Source organism: Centruroides vittatus, unplaced genomic scaffold (assembly GCF_030686945.1).
Source record: "Centruroides vittatus isolate TY-2023 unplaced genomic scaffold, ASM3068694v2 contig_350, whole genome shotgun sequence".
Lineage (NCBI taxonomy): Eukaryota > Metazoa > Arthropoda > Arachnida > Scorpiones > Buthidae > Centruroides > Centruroides vittatus.
This window is the reverse complement of record NW_027122173.1, coordinates 136,907-161,528: the sequence shown is the minus strand read 5'-3', so window position 1 is coordinate 161,528 and position 24,622 is coordinate 136,907. Positions and strand designations below refer to the sequence as shown.

General features: G+C 26.9%; 1 protein-coding gene across 2 annotated transcripts in view; it reads left to right on the top strand.

The window, feature by feature from the left end:
- Positions 1–1,278: 1,278 nt before the first annotated feature.
- vtd (RAD21 cohesin complex component verthandi) overlaps positions 1,279–24,622 on the top strand; it is a 75,627-nt gene continuing 52,283 nt past the window's right edge. The window contains exon 1 of one of the 2 annotated variants that reach the window (XM_067269423.1): positions 1,279–1,514. The gene's annotated coding sequence lies outside the window, so the exon portion shown is untranslated. Of the gene's footprint in view, positions 1,515–14,824; positions 15,234–24,622 lie in introns of those variants that run through there. The other variant, XM_067269422.1, reaches the window with a different exon arrangement.

Genomic DNA, 24,622 nt, shown 5'->3' with positions numbered 1-24,622 from the left:
TTCGTTAGTCCAATTATCTACATATTCATATAAACTTTAACGATTATATCTTATATTGTTAACCTTCCTTCGACGCTTTTAAATTAGAATTAAATTAAATAACAATTTGATTATCATATATTTTTAATTAGGCCTAATATGCTGAAAAATATTTCATTATTAAAATAAGGAGCTTAGGGTGATCGTAAAATTTGAAAGTCTGATCATAATTGAAATTATAATTATTTTTTTATTTACATTAGAAATTTTATTTCATTAGCTTTTTAAATATGAAAAAAAAAATAACAAAATACAGAAATAAATCCCAAAGAATAAAATTTTCTAAAGTTATATTAATAAACAGAATTAAATTGGAAAAGAATTTTTACATATTTCATTATAAAATAAACGTTTATTCACAAAAAGGGAGAGTTTCCCGTCAAGGGGAGGTATAACATTTAATAGGGAAAATCACAAAAAAGGTTGAACAGTTTACATATATAAATAATAATCATTATAACATTAATTACAAGTATATTTTTGTTGGATAATAACAATCAAAGCGTTAAAGTTATTAATACAGATAAAATCACAGTTATTTAGTAGTAATGAACATGAACTATTCATTAAGTTAGGTTTTTTAACATTTCTGTAATTTTGATAAAGTAATTATATAGTTTATATAAAACTTTTTTATCATCTTTGTTGATACTCATTCTAAGTTCAAGGAGTGATTTACATTAAATTGTTCGTTTGATATCAAGTGAGTCGCGCACATTTGTTAAGCCTTGACAATCCTGTATCAGATGGTAGAGTGAGAGTTTTTTGGAATTGCACCAAATACAATGATTATTTGCAAAATTAATATAACTGTTGTTGATGTAAATAGAATATTTACATATTTCATTATTATTAGGAATACAATATTTTACATTCTTCTCTGTGAATAAACATATAAACTATTTTTCAGTTTAAGATTCTATAAAATATTTGATTTATCACACAGCAAGAAAATGTTGTTGTTAAAGATATTTTTATTGTAATTTTTGTTAACGTTTATAATACACAAACACTATCTGAGAGTTTTGTAGATCAATTAAACAATGCAAAGAAACAAACTATTAATTTTGTTTTTTATCATTAATTTTTCTAAACTTTTACTCTAATTTTTAAAAATGTTTTAGATTTATCTTTGATATGGTATAACCTTTGATTTTGCTTTAGGCATTGAAATAACATTAATAAGATTTATTGTTTCGTTACTGCAATACGAAAGCGAAGTTCGATCAGTAGAATTCTCGTCCCCACAAATTGTTCCATTAAGTAAACGCTAAAAATTGGGGAATTATATGATTATTATAGTCCATAAAAGTTGCACCTGTGCATTGTTCTTTTCTTATTTAATTCATTCAATCATAGTAAATTTAAACTTATTCAAATATAAAATTAATAATTCGATCGAACGTTTTCAAAGAGTCTATTTGCAGAACCTCGTAAACAGATAACAGACTGATTCTTGCTGTAAATAATTTACGGTAAATATATATATATATAAACTTGAGTAGTGATACTTGTCTAAATTTAATTTAATATTAAACTGTTATAACAAGTATTTAAAAGAAAGTTATTAAAAATAAGTTTGGTTTTATTAAGTTTGCTTTAATTAGTTTAATTTTATATAATATTTAATAAAAAAATTATGAAATCTGGTAAAGTTTATTTTCGCAATTAAAGTAAAAAAATCAAAGTTTTAAAAATTAATCCAAAACTTTTTGCTTTAAATAAATAACTATTGCATTCGAATTCTTATTTTAAGTAAGATTTTAAAAAGATGTTCGATATTCTTTGCTTGAGTTTTAGATTTTTCTATATTATTAATTAATTGAAAATACTTTAAAAAATTAAAGTTATAATAAATTATTACAATAAGAAATTTCATTGAAACCCGGTACTAAGTTTTTAAATTTTTAAAATGATGGCATGTGTTTTTATATAAAGTTCTTATTGTTTGTTAACACCTCAAAACCATCCAAATGTAATTGAAATTATGCATAAAACCTTTCAGAATTTAAAAACTGTAAAAGAAATGGGTAAAAATATTTTAAAAAGAAAGCAAGTAGAAAAAAAAAGTAAAATTTTACAGAAAATTTCGAAACATCTCTGAGATAAGCAAACATTTCGCAAATATTTTCTTTTAGCACACTATAAATTTTTTTTTCCTGTTATCTTCAAGATTGTATTTACTACTGTCTTATCTATGGCTTTTTTTATATAGACACAAAAATTGATACACTTCCAAATTTTATAATGTCTAAATATATTAAATAAAGTAAGAAAAGACTATCAAGGGTGTTATAATAATTAATCTCGTTTTAAATATATTAGATTCTAAAATTCCACGTGACTAATGATTTGTGGTTAAACATCATAAATCATATTTAACTTCTGAATAAGCTAATATCTAATAGCGCTAACAAGTTTTCTAACTTCTAATAATGAATATTCTTAGAAAAAAACTCAAATTTTATTCAAATAAAATGATAAATTAATGTGAAATAATGTAAAATTATTCTTAGTATTTATAATAAGAAACATAAATTAACTGTTATAATTACAATTAATTATGAAATTAATTTAAACAATAATTATGATTAATTAATTTTTAAGTATAATTTAAACTTCGTAAATATTACATAACACAGAATTTAGAAATATTTTTTAATATATCAAATAAAAAAAATATATATATTTTTCAAATATAACCGAAGAAACTTGAAGAAATAAAATATGAAAAAATAGCAATAAATAATATAATATATATTTTCAAAATCATTACATTCGATGAAATTAATCAAAATTATTCAAAATAATTTATTAATTCGTCAACTTAATATCATTTCATACCCAATATTTAAATAATGATGTAAATGCCTAATACATTTTAAATTTATTAGCTCAGTTTCAACTTAATTTATAATTAAGGAACTTCGTAATTTAAATCTTGACTTTGTATAAATCAAATTAAAATATTAACTAATCATAATTACTGTAATAATTGTATTTATAATAATTTCTTTAAAAATGCTGTTTATATGCCCTCTTTTAAACACGTATGTTAAATAAAATTTTAAATAATTTATGCTTCTTATTATGAATCATTTTATAAAAATTTACATTGGAAATTATTTTATTTCACATCATATTATTTGTTAAAGTAATACAATGTATGATTTCAGAAAAGGGAGATTTAAATAAATATTGTTTAATAAACTAATTATAGTTAGCCTATATCTGTTAAAATCAATATCTTTTCATGTAAAAATTATTTCATTAAAAATAAGAGCTACATTATTAATTGTACAAATAATAATGCTTATAACAGTAGATAATATGTCCAGATTTTATTGTGGATATATCGGAATCTTGTATGACAGAATTACTGAAGATTTGAGAGGGGTCACGGTCACGTCTTTGGGAGTTGTTATATATAATTATTATACGAATATATCAATAAAGTATCCCAAATTAATTTATTATTTGATTTTAACTGAAAAATATATAAGAAATTAAACAAGGGGTAAAAATAGAAACTAATCCACACCATTTTTTTTATTCTGTTTTAAATTATATACGATTTTCGATAGTAAACGCAATTTCAAGACAATTTATTATATATTTTTTCTTTTTATACAAATACAAATTATTTATTAGCAAAAGGGAGAGATTTCCCTGTTAATATATTAGTTACAATTTATATTGCCGTATTCGCAACTAAGGATCAAAAGTTAGAGGTAGAAGTTAATTCACTTCAAACAATTATCCATTCGCTTTACTTTTAGTACGTGAACACTTATTGATAAACTTCTTGATCCTTGGTTGCGAATACAAGCATTAGTAAGTCACAATGAAATAGGTAAACTTATTAAGAAAAAAATGGGAAATTATTTGAACCGATTAACCGTTTCCCCCTTCCTCTAAATTCCAAAAAACTTCAAAAACTGGTCGATTTGTCAAATTTTAATTTATAAAAATAAGTTTCAATGAGTTTATATCAAATTAATTTATTTACGGTATTCATATTTTTAAAATTTCAAACGATATAAGTAATGATTATAGAAATAAATTTTCTATTTGAAAATATTTAACTGTTAACCTTATTTAATTCTGTTATTTAGTCTAACTGGTAAAATTCGAACATACATTTTAGTTATCTTCTTTCTATCGAAAAGAATCAGAAAAAAAAAAAAAATTAACATTTATGTATTTCCCAGTCTCTAAATTCAATTTAAAAATTGGAATCAAGTAATTAACAATTTTAGACATTGATTCCAACTTTTTAAATATAGATTATTACATAAGCTCAAAGTGGGACTAAATTATCTGTAAAAATTTGAAATAAAAATAAATTAGATCCGGTGTTAATATTATACATTCACTTATAGAAACATTTGGATTAAATTACGAAACATAATTGTCTAACACCAAAATATTAGGGTGTTTTAGTGATGTACAGTTTTAAATCCCTATTAAAACAGTATGGTACTCTTAAAACGTAATTTACATATACTGTACTTTGTGCATCTTTATTTTACTAAACTATAGCAGATATAAAAACTATAAAACTACTACTAGTAAACTAAAGGATGATTACTCATCATTAAAGAGCGTGTCATATCGCAAATGTATTTCGCTTACCTGCGCTTCTTCCTATAAATTCATCACAGACTTCTTTCATGTCTTGCGCACATTCAAAATAGTTACGTGAGACGAGACAAAGTTGTTGAAATACGCTACCATGCAAATGGATCTAAAAAAACAAAAAAATTGAATTTTTTCTGTGAATCCAAATTATTTGGAGAGCCCGAGACCCACAACCGGATTTCTCATTAGGCCAACTAGGCTTAGCCCTAGAGGCGCAAAGTTTTGGGGTGCAAAAATTTAAAATAATAATAATAACAGTAACGTAATGAAAAATAATTTTATGCAAAAACCTTGTGCGCTGATTCATAACGAAATTAGTGCAAATTAAAAGCTCAAATGGGAACAAAATAAGACATGCCAGTTGAGTAGTATTAATATATGAATATATTTTGTGTGAACAGAGTGGTAGTACTAATGACGTGTTTTTAATAGCACTACTCTTTGCCCCTTTCGATATTTTAAAATATGTAAAAATATAGATACAGTTATTGCAGAATTAAAATTATAAAATAGATTCATTCGGTGCAAAAGACTATTTAGTTTGTGTGTCTCATATTGTGGGCCTAGGGGCGTCACATTTTTAAATCTGTCACTGCCCACAAGCTCATATAAGTTGGAGCCAATGATTTTATATCATTAATATTAACATTGCCGAGTAGAAGACTTACTAACAGAATAGCATTATTTATTTCGTTCCTGTGATTTCTTCAACTGTAAATATGATAACTTAGCATTGGTCAGGTATACAGTATTTTAACAAAATATAGAATTGAAAAGGTATTAATTTATATCTAAAGTTTATGGTAATAATTCGTTTATGGTAAGCGTTAATTCGCTTGAAAATTTCGAAATAAATTTTGTTAAAAATTAAAAAAATTAAAAATTAATAAAATTGATTCTTCATCTATGTCAAAATCCACCGACATAATTTTAAATGTAAGCATTACATAAAAATATGTCTATCCTATTTAATGCTTGAAATTATAATATTGGAAATATTAAATTATTTATTGATATGTTTTACTTTTATTATAATTTTTTATTGAGAAATGATGAAGGATAATTTGATACTTCGGAAAAATGAATAAATAAATATACAGTAGCAACGTTGAGTTAAAATTTAAACTGCACTTGTGAAATTAAATATGATGCTATTAATATTATCGTGTCTTTCAATAAATTCGCTAAATTCACATTTTTCACATTTACGAAAAATAGTATATTAATATAATTTTATTTTTGCCTCGTAGAGTAAATTTGTTTAATATTAGGTAGGCCAATATCTATTACTTTTGACACAAAGTTTAAAACGGTGTATCAAAATTACACTTTTGTTAAACAGTATAATGACTAAAATATAACCTTTAATTAGAAAATTTATTTAGATCTTTACCTTTTATTTGTTATTTAAATTTCTGTATATCTTACAGATATGGCTTATATAATGTATATTAGAGAACAATATAAACACGTTTACATAAATTACTGACTTATTAATTACTTGTAAATTTTTATTGTCGTTCAGATCAATATAATTGGAATTAGAAACATATATATGTCATACTAGTAATTAAATCAATTTTGATTATTTTTACAACTGAAAACATACAATTTCATAATTGAACTGTTATTATATTAAATAACATGCATTAACAATATTAAATAGTTATAACAGCTATCTTAATATTGTAAAGCAGAAGGGAGCAGCGGTCATCTGAATCATTCAGAGAAAAAAAAAAAAACAATAGATAAGCAAAGTTGCTTTCTAGTTTTTTTTGCTTTTAATTTTTAAGAATACAGTAGAGAAAATAAAATAAAAATGCATTAAATTTTATTTATATTATTTTTGAAAAATAATTCTTTGTAATGTTTTATTTTCGAAGGTTTCTTTCATTAATTATTTCCGCCTTCTTGTAGTAAGAAGCTCCTTTTTCACACCAATATGGGTTTACGGCAGTTCCACAGTAAAGACTGCCGAGTGATGAGAAGCCGAGACAGACGTGTTTGCAAAAGGTTCCTGACTCTGTCAACCTGGATACGAACCCAGAGCGGAAGACTGACATCTTAACCGTCTTGGCCATTAAGCTCTTTACATAAATATTTAATTAATTAATGTGTTAATAAAACTACCACATGGCCGAGGAGGTTAAGGTTCAAGCCTACAGCTTTGGGGAGAGATATCATTAAAATAGGGCGAGTAATCCGAAAATTTTCACGGATAATCCGCCTCGAATTTGTCGGGCTCCGTCCTCATCATCCGATTATCATCATTGTGGGCCTGCCCAAAAACATAATGGGCATTAAAAAGGCCCCTGGTGCCCGCGGAGTGAAAAAGAGTAAAAATGTATACATATATAATTTATTGATGAATAATATTGATAAAATAGTATGTTAATTTTGCATAAATTTATAGCTTTTTTAAAATAAGTTTAATATTAAAATTAAATTAAAATTTTTAAGCAATACAAAAGAAAAATTGAGCATATAAAGTGTAAACACAGATACAAAAAGCGTAAATTAATGTATACTAAAATTCGTTCTTATCTGTAATCTCTAATATTACAGTGCAATATAGAGAAAATATCTGCTAAATATTAGTTTTTCTTCATTGAGAGAAATAAATCATCCCATTGCTAAATCTGCAATGGGATGATTTATTTCTTTCAACTTTATGATTATGATGTATAAAAGTCCTACAAAGTTCATTATTTACAATACTTTTTTAAAAACTTTTTCGTTAATTGTATTTGCTTGTTAATTATTTTTCGTCGTAGACTCCAATGCAATCTTATATGTAAAATCAGTAAATGAAAATGTTTAATATATTTCTATTTGCATAAGCATTACACCCTAAATATGAAAGTTGGATCCTTTATTGAATTAAAATTGGTTAATTTAGGAGTTGTAAAAATTCAGTGTTAGTTATAAATTTGAAGAAAAACGCACACAATAAATAGGCAATATCGATTTTATATTCTGATTTTCTTTGAGAATATTGTTTTATTAATTTAATTTACAAAACCTATTACATTTTTTTTTTCTACGATTAGTTTACAGTTTGTTATGCAACTCAGAAACTTCCTATTAAAACAGCTCATTTTTAATTTGATGTTTAATAATTATCTGAAATAACTACATAAGTCATAAATTCAAATAAATTTCATTAATTTTATAATGTATTTTGCAACAAATTAAGTGGTCTTTATTAATTAGGTGTACAGTTTTTGAGCCACTTTTGATTTCCTCCCTCCTTTCTGTATAATGGTGTACTTTTGGCAAACTCTCCCCCTTTAATAACGTGTACAATAATTCACGGACCTCCTGATATTGAAGAAATGACTGAAAAGTTTCGCAAATATCTTTTAACTGATACTTCACTTACATGACTTATACGTTTATAAGAACAAATTCTTATGCCACTATTGCCAATAAAAGAAGTCCTCGACTCCCTCCCTTCCAATCGTGTGCAATGATTTACTGTACTTTTCGCGACTTCCCTCTACCTTAAAACTATATACTTAATAAACGGCCTTATGCTAAATTTCAAATGATCACTCATATTCTCAGCTTTTATAAATAACTTTGGGTGCATCCAGGATTGTGGCTTGAGCATTTGGCACCAGAAACAAACTTAAATATGGTGCCTTTTGGATAAGCCTTTCATTAATCTGTTACAAATTTAGTTATCATAAAATTATTGTTATATGTATATTTATTTATTTTATTAAGTAAAACGTTTTGTGATTTAATTTAATAACTTAATTAAGGCCAAGGCATTTTAGTGGAATATAAGGAAATTTCGTTCTAGTGTACACAAAATTTATTTTTTACGTATGACAAAACTAAATTTACATTGTAAAGAGTAATGAAAATCTATCGCTCGTGGTAGTAATTCGAGTAAGACGATTTGCAGGGTGACAGGCATGGCGCATTTTCTTACACATTAACAATGCATTTCTGGAAAATTTTCAAAAACATTTCATAGAAAAAATGTACAAGCACACGTAATAATATAATTTTTCATATTCGTATGTGACAATTTTCTATGAATTTATTAGTTCGTCTATTTAATTTATGTAATAATTTAGAAATTTTGGCACCCCCATCATTTCGGCGCCCTGGGCACGTGTTCTTCTGCCTTTGTCTTCCCACGGCCCTGGGTGCATCTAACTACCAAGCAACTAAGTAAGCAAACCCGACTCTGTCATTGGTTTACTTACTTAGTTGCTTACTTAGACTCGCCCTCCGTAAAAAAATTTAATAAACTTCTTAAATACAATAAAAAACAATTTAAAATAAAAAAATTAATATACTATAATGTAAATTGAAATTAAAACTTTACATATAAACTTATAATAATTAATATATAATTATGAATTAATTTAAAATATTGATATTTTTAGATAAATATTGATTTTTTTTAATCAGAAAAATCAATATGCATCTATACATTTTATCAATATTTTAAATTAATATACAATAAATATACAATAAAGAGGACCGAATATTATCGTTATATGGTTTTATGCGTGTTAGAAGATTTATGAAAATTACTTCATGCTTCATATTTGATTTAAAACTTCAAATTTTAGCCAAAGATATGGATCATATTAAATAATTTAAAATAAAAATTAAAGTAAAAATTTCAATTTTTTTCTGAATATTTGCTTTTTATAATTAACTGTTATAATAACGAATTGCTTTCATATTTTTTAGTCAGAGTTGTCGAGAGAGGGAAACGGGATTTTTCCCTGGTACCAGAGAAAGCTTAGGGGACCGCAGTGGCCCTATAAATTAAGATTTATGAGAGAAATTATTCAAAAATAATTTATTGAACAGACTTACATTTTCAATATTTATGGATAAAAATCCATTATGAATAATTATTTATCTTATGTTGTTTATCCTCGACTGCTAGATTTTTAAGATTCTGACCACTTTCTGTTTATTTTGTTATTTAAATTAGAAACCGTAGACCAAGCGTTTAACTTTTTTTTTTTTTTTTTTTAACTCTTTTCGCCCTGTGGGCACTAAGAGGGCCTCTTTTAGTAGGCCCATTATGGGTTCGGCCAGGCCCACAATGGGGCGACCGGGTGGTGAGGGACGGGGCCCGACATATCCGAACGGACCACCCCCGAAAAATTCCTGGGGATTATTCGACCCGTTCGGATTCGATCCCGGGTCCCCAGAGCGGTAGGCTGCCACCTTTACCGCTCGGCCATCCGGCCCACTAATCGTTTAACTGTGAAACCGTAATTTTCAGAAAACGAGACTTGAAAACTGAACCCACGAAAAATTTTCTATCTTATGTAATCGTTTAGTATTTTACATATCTGTTTATGGTTCCAAATAGAACGTGTTGAATATAATAGGGATACTCTATTATTGAAAAGAACTACAAAGTTTAGAGTTAGCCGCTTATAGTTCTTTATCCACGGAATGTTAAAATATTTTGAAAATTGATAGTAAACAGTTTTCTATCTTAAAATTCTGTTTTATTTTGATAAATTCTTTAAAAAAATTATCAAAGTATTGATCTTCATCCGAATTACATAATAAAAGTTTATAGATAAATATAAATAAAATAAGGTCCAGAGTAATGTAGTCGAGTAAGGTCCAGAGTTAATAATGTAGTCGAATCCGTTAAAGTCTACATGTAAAAGACTTAAGCAAATAATTAAACTTCTAAAAATTTTCCTTATAAAGTTTTTTTAAGTTAGTAATAGCTCATGCATAATAATAATTTATTAATAAAATGCAATTTTAAAATAATAAATAAATAAATAAAACCAGGAATGAAGTATCGGATAGCTATGTAGTAAATCAATATACCGGTGTATAAAAGCAATTGTTTATTAAATAAATAAACTTTAATTTTTTTTCCTTTAAAACGGCGTATTTTTTCTTGAAAATAAAAATATATTAGATCTACTTATAAAAGGCTAGTTCGTTCCACGAATGAAATAAACAATTTTAATTACTGTATATTAATTATATTTGTTTCATTTTCATGTAAGTTAATATTGTGTTGTATTTATCTCTACTAAAGTAATAAAATATATTCCAAAATTATACTGAATTGTTTTATCTGAATCAAAAGTTGTATATAGTATTAAATAATAATAATGTATTTTAAATTTTAGAAATGAAATTCGTAAAATAATTGAAGTGCTCTCTAGAGATAAAATGTATGGGATAGAGTCATTAGGAAGTATTTATGACTGATTCTGAATTCTAAACGAATATTTCCAAAAACAGCAATAAAAACTATAATACAGTACTAATAATTATTAGCTATTTTACTTAATAAAATGTATTTATAATAGATATAATTTTAAATTATTATTATTATTGCGATTCAATATATTAGTCTAAGTAGCTAAATATTTTATTAGGTAATACAGTGTGCCTATTATATGTGCAGCCAAAGTTGACAGATGTATCCTACGTATAAAAACAAAGGGAAAATGTCTAGTCAGTGTGAGTTCGAAAATCTCACGTTTGCGAAAAAAAGTTTCTTAAATTAAAGCTGTAGCATAGTTCTGTTTAAGAGGAGACTGTTAAAGTTTGTAAGCATACGTAAACGTCTCGTTTCTGCTTTTTAAACAGAACATACTGACTGCAACGTTAAGGGACTTTTTCTCGCAATCGAGAGATTTTTTTTTCGGACCCACGTTAATTGACTAAAATTTTATATTTATTTATATTTAACTATGGACATTTGGGGATAAAATATATTCATTTTTATCTGTAGAACTAAAAACAAAAATATTACATTATTATCTTTAAAATTGATTAAATTTATTTTCAAACGCTATGTTAAGACTAAAAAGTCACGAAATTATTGTCATCAGTCTTTATTAAGATTTTGGGATTGTCCCTTGATTTAGAATAAGTATAACTAAAAAATGTTACAAAAAATAGATTTACGATACAAAATTTAGCAGTTTCCTTTAATCATGAATTGATTACAAAAGTTTAATTTTTTATTTTTAAATAATACAATCTAGATATTAAATACGAATCACAACAATTAATCATTGAATAATCATTATACGTCATTATTCAATACTACCATACATGATGCAAATTAAATATACATCTAGATTTCACGCATGATAAATGAATTAAATTTACAATTGAAAATGTAGTTATATTATAAAAACACAAATAAGTTTTAGAAAGAAAATTATTTGTTTTTATGTAGAATATTTCAAAAAAGGAAGTAAAATGATTTTCAAACAAATCCATAAGATGTAATTCATTATATTTATGAATTCTCTTTAATAATTGAGGACATTGGAGAAAGAACAAGTTAACTCATTTTTTAGTTTCTGGAAAAATTACCCTAAAATTCCGAATTTATCCTGTATTTAGAACAGATCACAAATGATTAATTAAATTAAAACCAACAACTGTAGTGCCTTTGACCGGTGTGCTTCTTCCCTCTTTCTCTGTAAAACGCAAACGTTTTCGAACCTCGATGATTAATTATATTAGAGATTGATGGGCAAGTCTATGAGAAGTTATGGGTCATTAGTCTGGAAATTATAGTTGCCTTATGTTTGTAGAAATCCAACAATGCTCAACAAAGAAACTTAACATATTCTTGCCCAATGTCTTCAATTTTTATTAAACATAATTATAACGTATTTTAAGTAATTTATCAATATAGTAAGTAAATCGAATTTTCATCAAATAATTTGAAAATATTTTAAAATAAATTATTAGTAAATCATTTTCTCCAAATTTTACGATTAAAAGAATTTTATTCGAAATAATTCTTAACGTTTTGAAGATGACACTTTTATATAGAACGAAAAACTTATTTATTTGTTACAAGTAATTGGAACTATTTTGGAATTATCTTCATTTTTAAATATAAATTTATAATTTCAAAAATAATTTTTATAATTATATTATAATTTATATTATTAAAGATACTGTATTTGCAATATAAACCACGATGACACAATATTGGGTCATCATGGTTTATGATAAAATAAAAAGTGGACCAAGTAATTGACTATTTTTAAAATCTTATTTTAAAACCAGATTTTTAGATAATCCAGTAGCGTAATTACAATCAATATTGTAGGGTGAATTAGAAGGTTCAAACTTATGTTCGTCCCTGCACCACTTGGAAGTAGCCACTGTGAATGAAGAGTAAAATCTCAGATATTGTATATATATGTGAATGCATATAAGTGTGTTTTTTACATTTCAATCTTTTTTTTGTACTTATTTTATTTATTTACCTTTTCACTTACTTATTTACAAAGGCATGAGGGAGCCCTGTAAAGCTTTAGGTTATAGCTATAGCTCATCCTAGCTATGATTTATAATAGTTTATGCAAATTTCTTCCTTCTTTAATTTTAATAACTAATTAATAAAAAGTTTAATAAACAGTATAAGTTAAAGCATTATTTTAAATATCTTTTTCTATGACAACTGGTTTGTTAATATTTATTCATTAATAGGTATATGCTTCCTTTATAGAAATATTTTAGTACGTAATTGATTTTATATTTAAGGTTAATGTGAATCTGTTTATAAAAAGAAAAAAGTACATTTTAATTTATAATTTACCCTAAAATTTGTATTATAAGATTTAACTTATATTTAGGACTTTATTTATAGTCATTATTTTAAAGCCACTACGATAAATTTAAATTAACTTAGAAGAATAATAGAACTATTTAAATATGTATATAAATTATAGTCATAGCATATTTAAACTCATATAAAAGTTCAAAAGTGATTTTTCGAAAACAATTTTCCAGAAATTTATACTCTTAACAGTAAATGAGAACCGTGATTTGTCACTTGAGTGTCACTCACTAACACGTGTATCCGCTCTTTTATGGCATCTATGAATTCACTTCACCTAACTTTCTAAACTCGATAACATAGTAAACAGAATCGTAACGAACAGGCATAATGTTTACAGTTCGAGACTTCTAGCGAAACTATTTACCGTACAGAATGAAAATAAATAAATTCCAAGAATTAAACAATTAACAAACTTAAAATGCATAAAATAACATACACTTTTTTAAAATCCCATAATATTAAGTTAAAATAAAAATATAATAAAATACAATACAAGCTTATTTTATGATCTAATATGCAATATCATAATGTTTCTAGTAATAAATTAAGATCAAATATAAAATTATCATTAGTGTAAAAATATAATATATATAATTATTAATTGCATGGATAGGAAATAATATAATTAAATAACTTAAATTTGTAAGTCGAGTACTTTAATGTTTTACGTGTTCCCTGAAGTACTAGGATTACAAATTTAAGTTATTTAATTATAATACATATAAAGTCAATCATAAAGTTTATAATGCATAATAATAATCGCATTATTCATGTACAGTACAGTATACACAATATGTAGAATATATGAAACCCACTAGGGATTTTTCGCCGGGCCCGGAGAAAACTTTGGGGTCCTTAGTAGTTTCTACCCCTATAAATTAATGTTATTTTAACTAATAAAAAAACAAAATATTTAATTAATACTTTTTTATTAATAAAGAAACATTCTACTTATTTCATTTCTCTAAAAAAAAGGGTCTGCTCTATTCCCGGCTTCTTTCAACGGCCTTGATTAAACCCATTAGGTTTCATAGCTGTAACGTATTGTTATCGAATAAACATTGTTAATTTGTATAAACAGCAATGCGTACATGCTTTGACATAAATTCCAAATGAGTGTTACGTAATTACGGTGCGAAATTTAACGTTATTTTAAATGACGAGTAATTTAATAATACTTAAAAAAACAAAAAAGTATTATTAGAGAAGGTGTAGATTATAAGTAAATTTTTCTAGGTGCTTTATAGTTAAGAATTTCTTTTAAAAGTGGAATATTCGCTTGATTAATTCTTGCACAGAAAATGGCAAAACTAAAAACTAAACTTCGGTTAACATTAAAGCAACGTTGCCATGGCGACGCTACGCAATATATTCATCGGAGCATTTCAGTCAACTTATCATTACATTTCAATTTCGACGATCTTACGGGCATGGAAACATTTTTTTATACATTAATAAATGCATCAAGAGTGATAATATTTTGATTATAATATATAAATTTAAGCAACCGGATCGTCTGCCTTACATTTGAAAAAGACGCAGACGAAGCGATGTCGTCTGCCGCATATGGAGGAAGTCTTATTAGATAACTAAAAACAAAGCAAAAATAACCGCACGACGATTAATTCGATGGAGTATTTAATACACGAGTAAAGTATTATGATAATAAATAGGAATTCGAGCTTTCGATTTATTAAAATAATAAACGAACAGTGGATTATTTTTCTGCTCGAAGGAATATTGGTGTAAGATCCAAGTTTGAAACGCTGGTTCGCGCGCGAATCTAGTGTGGTCGCCATCTTGGATCGACGATTTTAATGTTTGAATTGGAGTCTTCTTGGATTACGTTTTAAACAAGAAATCTGCCTGATTAGCAATTAATAACGATTCAATCGTCAGTTCTGACGACTCGAGAATAAGCAAATTGGCATTTTAAGAGGTAGGTGTGTCGGTTTGTTATATTTCGTGGAAACGTACAACTCATGACATCTATGATCCGAACCAGACACTAGAAAGGACATTTCGTTTTTAATTAAACCATATATACACATTCACTTTACTTTATATCGATGAAGAACACGTACTAAAATTAATTTTCCATGAATTGCCCATTATATTTTTCATAAATGTTGTGTTACACGTGTTTTAAATCAACCTTATTATATACTCGGAAGCATTGAGATATACTTTTTTTTTTTTTTTAATTAATATACTCTATCCGGAAGTGTTCAGTTTATATCATCTTGGTTCGAATTTGAACTTAGTTCTTTTTATAATTCTGACTTTGATTCGATCGTTCATTCTTTACTTTATTTAAATCTAATTTCGTATAAATTTGTGTTGGATACAACGTATTCAGTTCTAACTTTGCCTGAAATGTATAGTTTATTTAATAACAATTGGCCTAAAATGTTAATTTCAAACCATATGAAAATCTGTTGCTCAGATTGTTTGCTTGTATATTAATTTTACTCTTAAATAACTGTATTCACATTTAAGACTAATTAGTACAAAAATAATACTTCATTCTATTTAAATAATCTAAAATGCTTAATTATTGTCTGTCGTGTAAATGTTCTACCATCGACATTAGTGCTACATTAAATTTTATCTATTGTCTATTTAGATTTAAAAATTAAGTTTATTTTAAATTGTTACAAATATAAATCTAAAAACAGTTTATTAGAATTGTTATACAGCATAATAATGTATTGTATAACTTGTGAAATAAAAATTTAAAAAGTAAAACTGGGCTTTTGAAATTAAATTACTTGAAAAATTCAATATTATCAAAGTTTATTAGATTTTAAGGTAAAAGTTTACAATTAATACAATAAATTTATATTATGCAGTTTTTATTATGTATTGAAATAAATATTTTTGTTAATAGTCTATATTGAACACCAGATAACTGTAATTGAACACAATAATAATAATAATAATAATAATGAACAGACAATGTTTAAGATTCTAAGTTTTTTAAGAAAAAGAAAATTGGTTTTTTGTTATCATTTTTATTTCAAGATAATATTTTTCAAGAGATTCTAAAGCTATTCAATAATCATGAAACATTTTATTATTATATTGTTACAATAAATTATTTTCAAAATTTAATGTATACAAAAAGAACATTTTGTGTATACATTATAATTAATTTTAAATAATTGCTTGCACTTATTGCAATATGATTTGTAAATGGTGCTATTGATTACAATAGAAGCGATTGTGATATATACTATGAAAACATATGTCCAGTAAGATATCTAATTAAATGAAATTATTGTTACGTATAAATTATTGAGAAGTGATGACTCATTTATGAATCCTATTCAAGTATTTGAAAAATTTCAGAAGGAAAAATGCTTTCCAATCCAAATGCTTTTTTCTTAGCGTATGTGATATTGTTTGGCAGAAAAAATTAAACAGAAAAGCTTTTTTTCAATCCATATGCATATTTAATTTTATGTTCTTATTGCTTATTGCTTATCTTGTAAAATATTTCACTAAAATCATGACTTATTGCTGTAAGTAATTTTAAAAGCTTTGTTAAAGAAGGTAACTATCACAAGATGTTTAATTAATAAAAAGTCATTCACAACATTATACAGTAGAACATTTAAAAAAAACACACACACACACATATTAAAGTACCTAGCTAATTAGGTTTATTCAGATATATTGTCATTTAATAATTTGAAGGATCAAAGAAAGACCAGATAAAAAGTAAATAAAGAAGTTAAGACAAGAGACAAATATTTAACAGTTACAAAGATACAGATAAAGCAGTTCCAAAACTTTATTTACCAGATGTAAAAATTATAGATGTAAAGATTTCCAACTATATTTGTTGTAGAACAAAATGAAATTCTCAAAAAATACAGAAATCATATGATAACAAAATTATAACAAATTTACAATAGGAAAGCAATGTTTGTAGGAGAGTGAATAAAATTATTGAATTAGACTTAGAGAACACAAATGATGATAAACCAAAGAAATATGAATGTTAATAGACTGTGTGTATAATAATAAAATAGCAGCTAAATGGTAAAATGAAAATTATTTATGCTTAAAAAAAAAAATACAATAAAATTAACAGGAAAACTAATTAATTTACAAAAAAAGGAATGTTTGATTAATATTAGTTTTTAGAATTGTATAATTCTCAATAAAATTAAAATATTTAACATTAAAAAAGAACATACAGCAATAGATAAAAATATCAACCAAGTTTTTCAAACTTTTCAAAAATCATTCAATTTCTAACTGCAATTCCTTCATAAAAACTCAGTATTTATTGATAATGGTAAATAGTACCCATAAGACATTTATCACTATCCCTGAACAATCAGGTTACTTTTTAAAAAGACTTATAACCTATGTTTATGTTTAGGTTAATATTAAAGGAGTTGATACATTTTTTACTGACAACTCTACAGTCCTGGTTAAAGTTATATTTTACTCAAGTAAATGTTAGTTGTAGAATTACCATAATTACAGAATAGATAGCTAATATCCCTGTATAAGTTTACATTTTTTGTGTAAAAACCACTAACAATTTTTATTTTCAAGAACATTTTTAGATTTTAATTTTAATTTTTTGTTGAAATTAATAAAAAGATGAGTAAAATATATTTTAAAATTTAATTAAGTAATTATAATAAAAATATTATTTCATAAACTGCACTTCTTTCAAATTAAGTTATTTTTTAGGTTATACATGCAAACATATGGTAATTAAAATGGATTTTTACAATATTTTTGTAAAAATTTTAAAAATTTAATTTCAGATAATTATGCTATAGCGATATTCAAAAATTAAGTAAATAAAGAATTTAATTTTTTTAATATTGATTTATAATAGTGTTTCTAAGAATGAGCAAAAAAGTTTGAAATTGTTTAAGTTAACTGAGAAGTTGAACTTAAAAACTCTATTATAGTCTTGTAGCAATGTAGCATAGGCAAAATAACTTCAGATGATATGTTCAATGGGGTTGTGTGCACCCATAGATTCAGTGATCCAATCATTTCACACACTTTGCAAGATGTGAAGAGTGACATGTGTGATTCTGATTTTCAAATGAGTAATGAGTAATAGATATGATTTTCTGTTCATAAGAAAGTGCTTTCAAGTGATCCCACAGATAAAGATCTAACAATTGTAATCAGGACTATTGTCAGGCTAACTTACCTGAGAACATTGACACGAGTTGTGTGAACTAAACTAGTCTATTTGTAAAATAAAGGTGTTTCTTTCTGGTACAGAAGAGAATATTTGTGTGTAGAAAGACTGTTTTCAGAGGAAGAAAAACTTTAGTGGCCCATCCAAGGAAAATTGATCTTTTCATTTAAGACTGGCAGTAATTTAGGAATTCATGGGACTTTCTTCTCTGTAATGTAGAAATCATGAATTATTCTTGTAATTACATCACAAAGAAGGGAATATCCTTCTCTTAACTCTCTATCAATGCAAAATTTGTCTCATTTTCACTGCCTGCTTCTTAGTGAATCTTTTTTCATTGTTAACAATGATACTCTAGCACACTTACTTACACACTTTGTAGAACGAGCAACAGGAATCATAAATTGCTATTTTTGATTTTCTTGCTGTAGAATTGAATGACATGCAAAATGTTTCCCCCACTGAGAAAGGGTTTGTTACATGATGTACCCACTTTGGTAAAACGTGGAAACATGCAAAAGAATATGAAAAGACAAATCTTATACTAAATTCAGTACTAATAACAATGAGCACTTCAGCAGCTTTCTTTCTACTTACCACCCCTGCAAGATGAGTTTAAGAGAGTTGGCAAAATGCCAGTGACAGATACTCTACATCTAAGCTGGCTGAACTATATATGGGGCTATTCCACAGGTCCATTATGTGTTTGTCCTGCATCAACATTTTATCCTGAAATAGAAAAAACCTATTACATTACAGTTTGCCTATGGTGCCTGACTTATGCCCTGTATGTAATTTTCAATGCATTAAATTTTTATATGTAAAGAAATCTGCTTATTGCAGTTAATGCATTTACACCAATTAAGAAATATAACACAGGAAAAATGATGATTTGTTTGAAAAGGGATTTTTTTTTTCATTTAAAAGATGATTATTATGAATGCAGTTTTGCATAAAATGTATAATGACTTTACTGTAGAGTTCAGGTATCCTATATTAATTGATCACTTATGCTGAGATTATTCAAAAATAAAGAAAATCAATAGTACAAAAAGTTGCATAATTTTTTGAATATGCATAAATAAACATAATTCAACATAAAGTGTAGAAAATTGCATAATTAGTGAGGTTGAGGCCAAAGTTTTCAATGCAAAAACGTGTACATCGGACATTCAGCGCCACTTTCCTGTAAGCTTAGAAGTTTGACAATGGCATTTGGAATGTCAAGCACAATTCCACTGACTTTTCAAATGCTATTGTCAAACTTCTAGGCTTACAGGAAAGCAGCGCTGAACATCCGACGTACACGTTTTAGCGTTGAAAACTTCAACCCCAACCTCGCTGTTTTTTTGAATATGCATAAATAAACATAATTCAACATAAAGTGTAGAAAATTGCATAATTTTTTCTTAACCATGTAAAACATTTTTTAAATAACCAGAAAGGGTACTCCTTTCTGGTTATTATAAACTTTAGTTTTATAGTTTTAATGGAAGTGTCTGAAAACATTCTGGATATCAGTGTTTGTTACAAATAAGCAAGATTGGACAGTGAAATTTGCATTTCAGGGGAACTATATCATTTGTGCACATGTGTAAATCAAATAAATGTTGATTTTAAACATTTTTGAATACAATATTAATTAAGAATGATTGTAATTTGAAAAAATTGTAATATTGAAAAAGTACAATAGATAAAATAAATATAATAGATAAATACAGTAGATAAAATTATTTTGTTTTCATTTATCATAGAAATAAAAACATTATCTGAAAAGCCATTCTAATACAGTGACAAATAAAAGCTTTATTTATTTTAAGAATGTTCATTTATTTATTATATACATAAAGTATAGCCTAAATGGCTAATGATTACACTCACAAAACAAATTGCACATCTCAAGTAACAAAAAATTCACTACAAAAATAATAAAACAGTCAGGTAAAAAACAATAAAATACAAAGATTGCAACAGATTATGTAAAATAATCAGTAACAATTATTTTTATTTGACAACAATTATTTTTTTATGTGTATTTTGTATATTAATACAGGAAATTCTCATTAGTTCAAAACTCAAGGGACAAAATAATTGCGACTTTGAATTATCAAGTTTCAAATTACCTGAGATTTACATATTTCTGTACAGTATGCCAAATGTCTGGTAACTGATGTAATTTATTAAGAAAATGAAATACAGCTACTTATACAGAATGCTATTTTTGTTAATTAATAATTAATAATGATAAATAAATCTGGGGATAAATAGCATGTGTCTGGTGAGAACCTCACAGGTTGCTAAATAGGTTTTATAAAAAGTAAAGCAGAATTTCTTGAAATTAGCCCAAATTATTTTAAAAGTGGCCCAAAAACCAGTAGGTTGCCTAAATATGGTAGCCTAGAGACTATAAATAACTCAATCTGCTACTTGTAGCCAATCTTACAATCCTAAAAATGAGCCATATTTTATGAGATAAGAGAAAAAAAGAGTAGTCCATGGGTAAGTTGACACCTGAAAATGTGTTACTGTAAAAGCAAAGCCATATTGACCAGATAAGAGTTGTTCTTGGTCTATTGTCCTCTTACAGTGTGGAGGCACTTCAATTCAAACAAACAAGTTAACATATGCATATCACAGTTCGAACAGAATTTCATTTCAAATTTTGAATTAGCCATATTTTGAACTAATTGAATTCCTTAACATGTAAATCTCTATGTCTCTGACCGGGGCAAAAGTATAGTTATGAACTAATGGGATTTCAAACTATCCAAGTTTGAATTAATGAGGATTTTGTGTAGTTCTAAATCTTTTCCAAAACTGTGTTTGTACCCGAATTGTTTGTTAACTGATTATCGATTTATTGTACATTTTTATGGGAATTTGATTAATTTGTTCTGGAGACCCCAAAAAATAAAAAAATTATATACTTTCTTACTACGTTTATTTATACGTAATAATAGAAATACATATATACACAGTCTTGCATTTTTATCAGTCATGTTTTTTTCTGTTTGTGAGGGTTAAAGAATCTGTCCAGTGTTGATTGCTTTTCTCTCTTCTTCAGGATTTTTTGGAAGTAATTAATAACATTGTAATTGTAGAGATCTCCAAGCCTATTAACCTCAACCTGGTTTGGATGCCATTCTAAGACTATTGTTCTGATATCCTCCCACTTCTTCAAAAGACCTTTAATAGCAGATGTCAGAATTGGTTCTTTTGTCTTCCTCTTTTTTATAAGAAAACACATCTTGCTGAGTTTCTTGGTGTTCTTTATTTAAGAGTTCTTGGAGTTCTTCTGTCATCAGATCAGTTTCAGGTTCCATTATGAACTCTTTAATGTTCTATATTTCTCAGATGTGATTTTCATTACTCCTTTAGCTGCTTGAGTCTTCCTGAGTATATCTTTCTTAGCTAAGATTGTGACAACTGTAGACCTGTTCAAGCTATACTGCTTAGTAACATCAGACATCTTCTGTCCACCCTACCTTGGCTATTATCTCTTGCTTGGTTTCTGTGGTGAGCACAATTATTGAAACTCCACTCTTTTTAGGCTCAATAATATTATCAATTTCTTTTTTAAATAAAAAGTTCAGAAAAGCAATTATAAAAATTCAGAGAACAAAAATCAACTGGTGCACAAAGAAAATTATGTAAATGTAAGGCCTGAATGAAATTTGAAATTTGGTTTTAAAATGGTAATGAATATCTGATGGGACAGTTAAACTCTCACCTTTTGAAAATAAAAACTGATGCAAAACTTAACGAGTGCCCACTTGACAGTCTCATGAAGAATATAAAAAATTTTGTCAGAAAGGTAAACAAAAAGTTGGAATTACAACGGAGAGTTTCGAAGTTTGGAGGAATGTTATTCAATCGGTATTGGGTTGAGCATCAATGTCAATGTCTTTCGAACTCTGAAAGGTTTTGAATGGTCACCTGGAGACAAGGGAAGACCAATTGGTATTCACTGTTTTATGTTGCTTCTTGTGTTTGTTGTCTGACAACGAAAATAAAAATCTTTTGTGAAAGTGTTCTTTGTCCGATTTGTTTGCAGTTCGAACTATTCGTTAACCAATCATCCACTGTACATTAAAATTTTTCCAGAGAACATATTCCAGAATGTAGTTTTAATGTTTAGTGTCCTAAGCTACTAACAGATTAAAGCAATACGCTGCATCAATTTGTGAGTAATAGAAATAGTAACTGCACTTTATACAAATTTGAAAAAAAGTGGCATAACATGCAAATGTGGGAGAGTTTCCAGTTCTGGTAATTACAAAATATCTGAAGCATGTAGAAGGCTTGAATAAATATTATCAGACTTTTTAAATATGTTAAGTAGCTAGTGAATTGAGTTGAAGTGATGGATGACTTCACAAAAGCTAGTAAATTGAATTAATATTTCAGTGCATTTGGAAAATTTTTATTTTCAACTGATGGAAAGATACTTTTTTATAAAATGTATGACAAAAAATTGGATCAGATAAGCTGTTTCAAGTCAAGCAACATTTAAAAACAAATTTGCATATAGAAAATGAGCAAAGGAAAGCTGAAGCTGGTTCAAGGCAGAGTTTGTTAACAAGCAACAGAGCAGATACTTTGAATGTTGCCACAGATGAGACATCTATGGCAATTTAACAAGGATCTATGTTCAACAACAACAAATATTCTCTTTAACAAATTGAATTTTTAAAGAAATAAACAAGAGAGCACATTTTTGATTAATCTATCGTAAGAAAATCACATCTACCAAAAAACTATCACAATGCCATCAATAGAATTTACTGTGACTTAGAAAAAAAAAAAGGGTTAGTATCAATGAAATAATGGATAGTGTAGGTTGTGCAACAGCAAAGTGATAATAGGAACTCTGGATATGAAAAAAATATATTTTATATATACAGCTGACCCTTGATAATCTGATGCTTTTGTAATTCGACGCACCTCCTATCAAAGTCACCATAGTCCCCGTCCCATTACATGTCTGCTTGCACAGAAGGATGTCGCGACATGAATCTCCCCACCCAATTCTTACATGATGACACACATTTCTTGTGTTTTCCGTGAGCAGTTCTGTACGTACTGTATTATTTATGCCTATACATACTGTATGTACATTTATTGGCTTCCATATTTCTTTTAATAAACATGTTTTAGTTAACAGAAATGGGTATTTCATTTCCATATTAACCTAGGCAGCATTTTACTTATAAAATGTAGGAATATTGTAGGCTATTGCTAGCAAAACAATGCCAAATATGTAATCACTTTTGGTAATCCAGACACTTTTGGTAATCCGACATCCCTTTGGTCCCATACCTGTCGGATTTTCAAGGGTCAGCTGTAGTAATTAATGCTTTATTAGAAGATTTCTTTATAAAAATATATTTGTTTACAATAGAAGTTTTGGAAGTTGTCAATCATACAACAATTGCAAAATTGGATCAGATAAGCTTGCACAATCATAGAATAGATTATCACTACAATTACATTAGTGCTACATTTAGATCCCTTATGATTAGGATCAAGGAACACCACGATTCAGTTACTAGGAAATTGGGCAATATGGCCTTGGCTGCCTATGCATCAGACACAGATGTAGAGATTTACTTTGATAGAGCTCATCTTCTATAGAGCTAGTGGAACTGAGTTGAGTGCCACCTGTACGCAGTCAAAGAAAACTACTTCGGGAAAACACGTACATCTTTGGGTTGGATACGTACCGAACACGGTGCTTGTTTTCTTCCTGTGATAATGAACCACAGCTTTCTGCCACAAAAACTTCAAAAAATAACTGTTGTATGGTCGGTTGTAGTATTACTCATATTATTGCGCCGCCAGGTACAAAGTTAACCAGTAATGTGCAATAGTGTTTTTTTAAAAATCGGTATTAATATCGATAATACGACATACGTACGTGCAGAATCAATACATTAAGTCAAAATGATCTACAGTCACTTCTCGAGTTACGACCATTCGCACTTACGACAAAAAGTTTCATTAAAAATTTTTAAAATGTATGAATTTTTTATAGTTTTCGTCAAATATATATCATGTACATATATATCTTGTGGTTGATTGCATCATCTTTAGTTTTGTTCTGCAGTCAGTTACCTTTTGCGTGTGCTTGTGTAAGGTGGCTAACT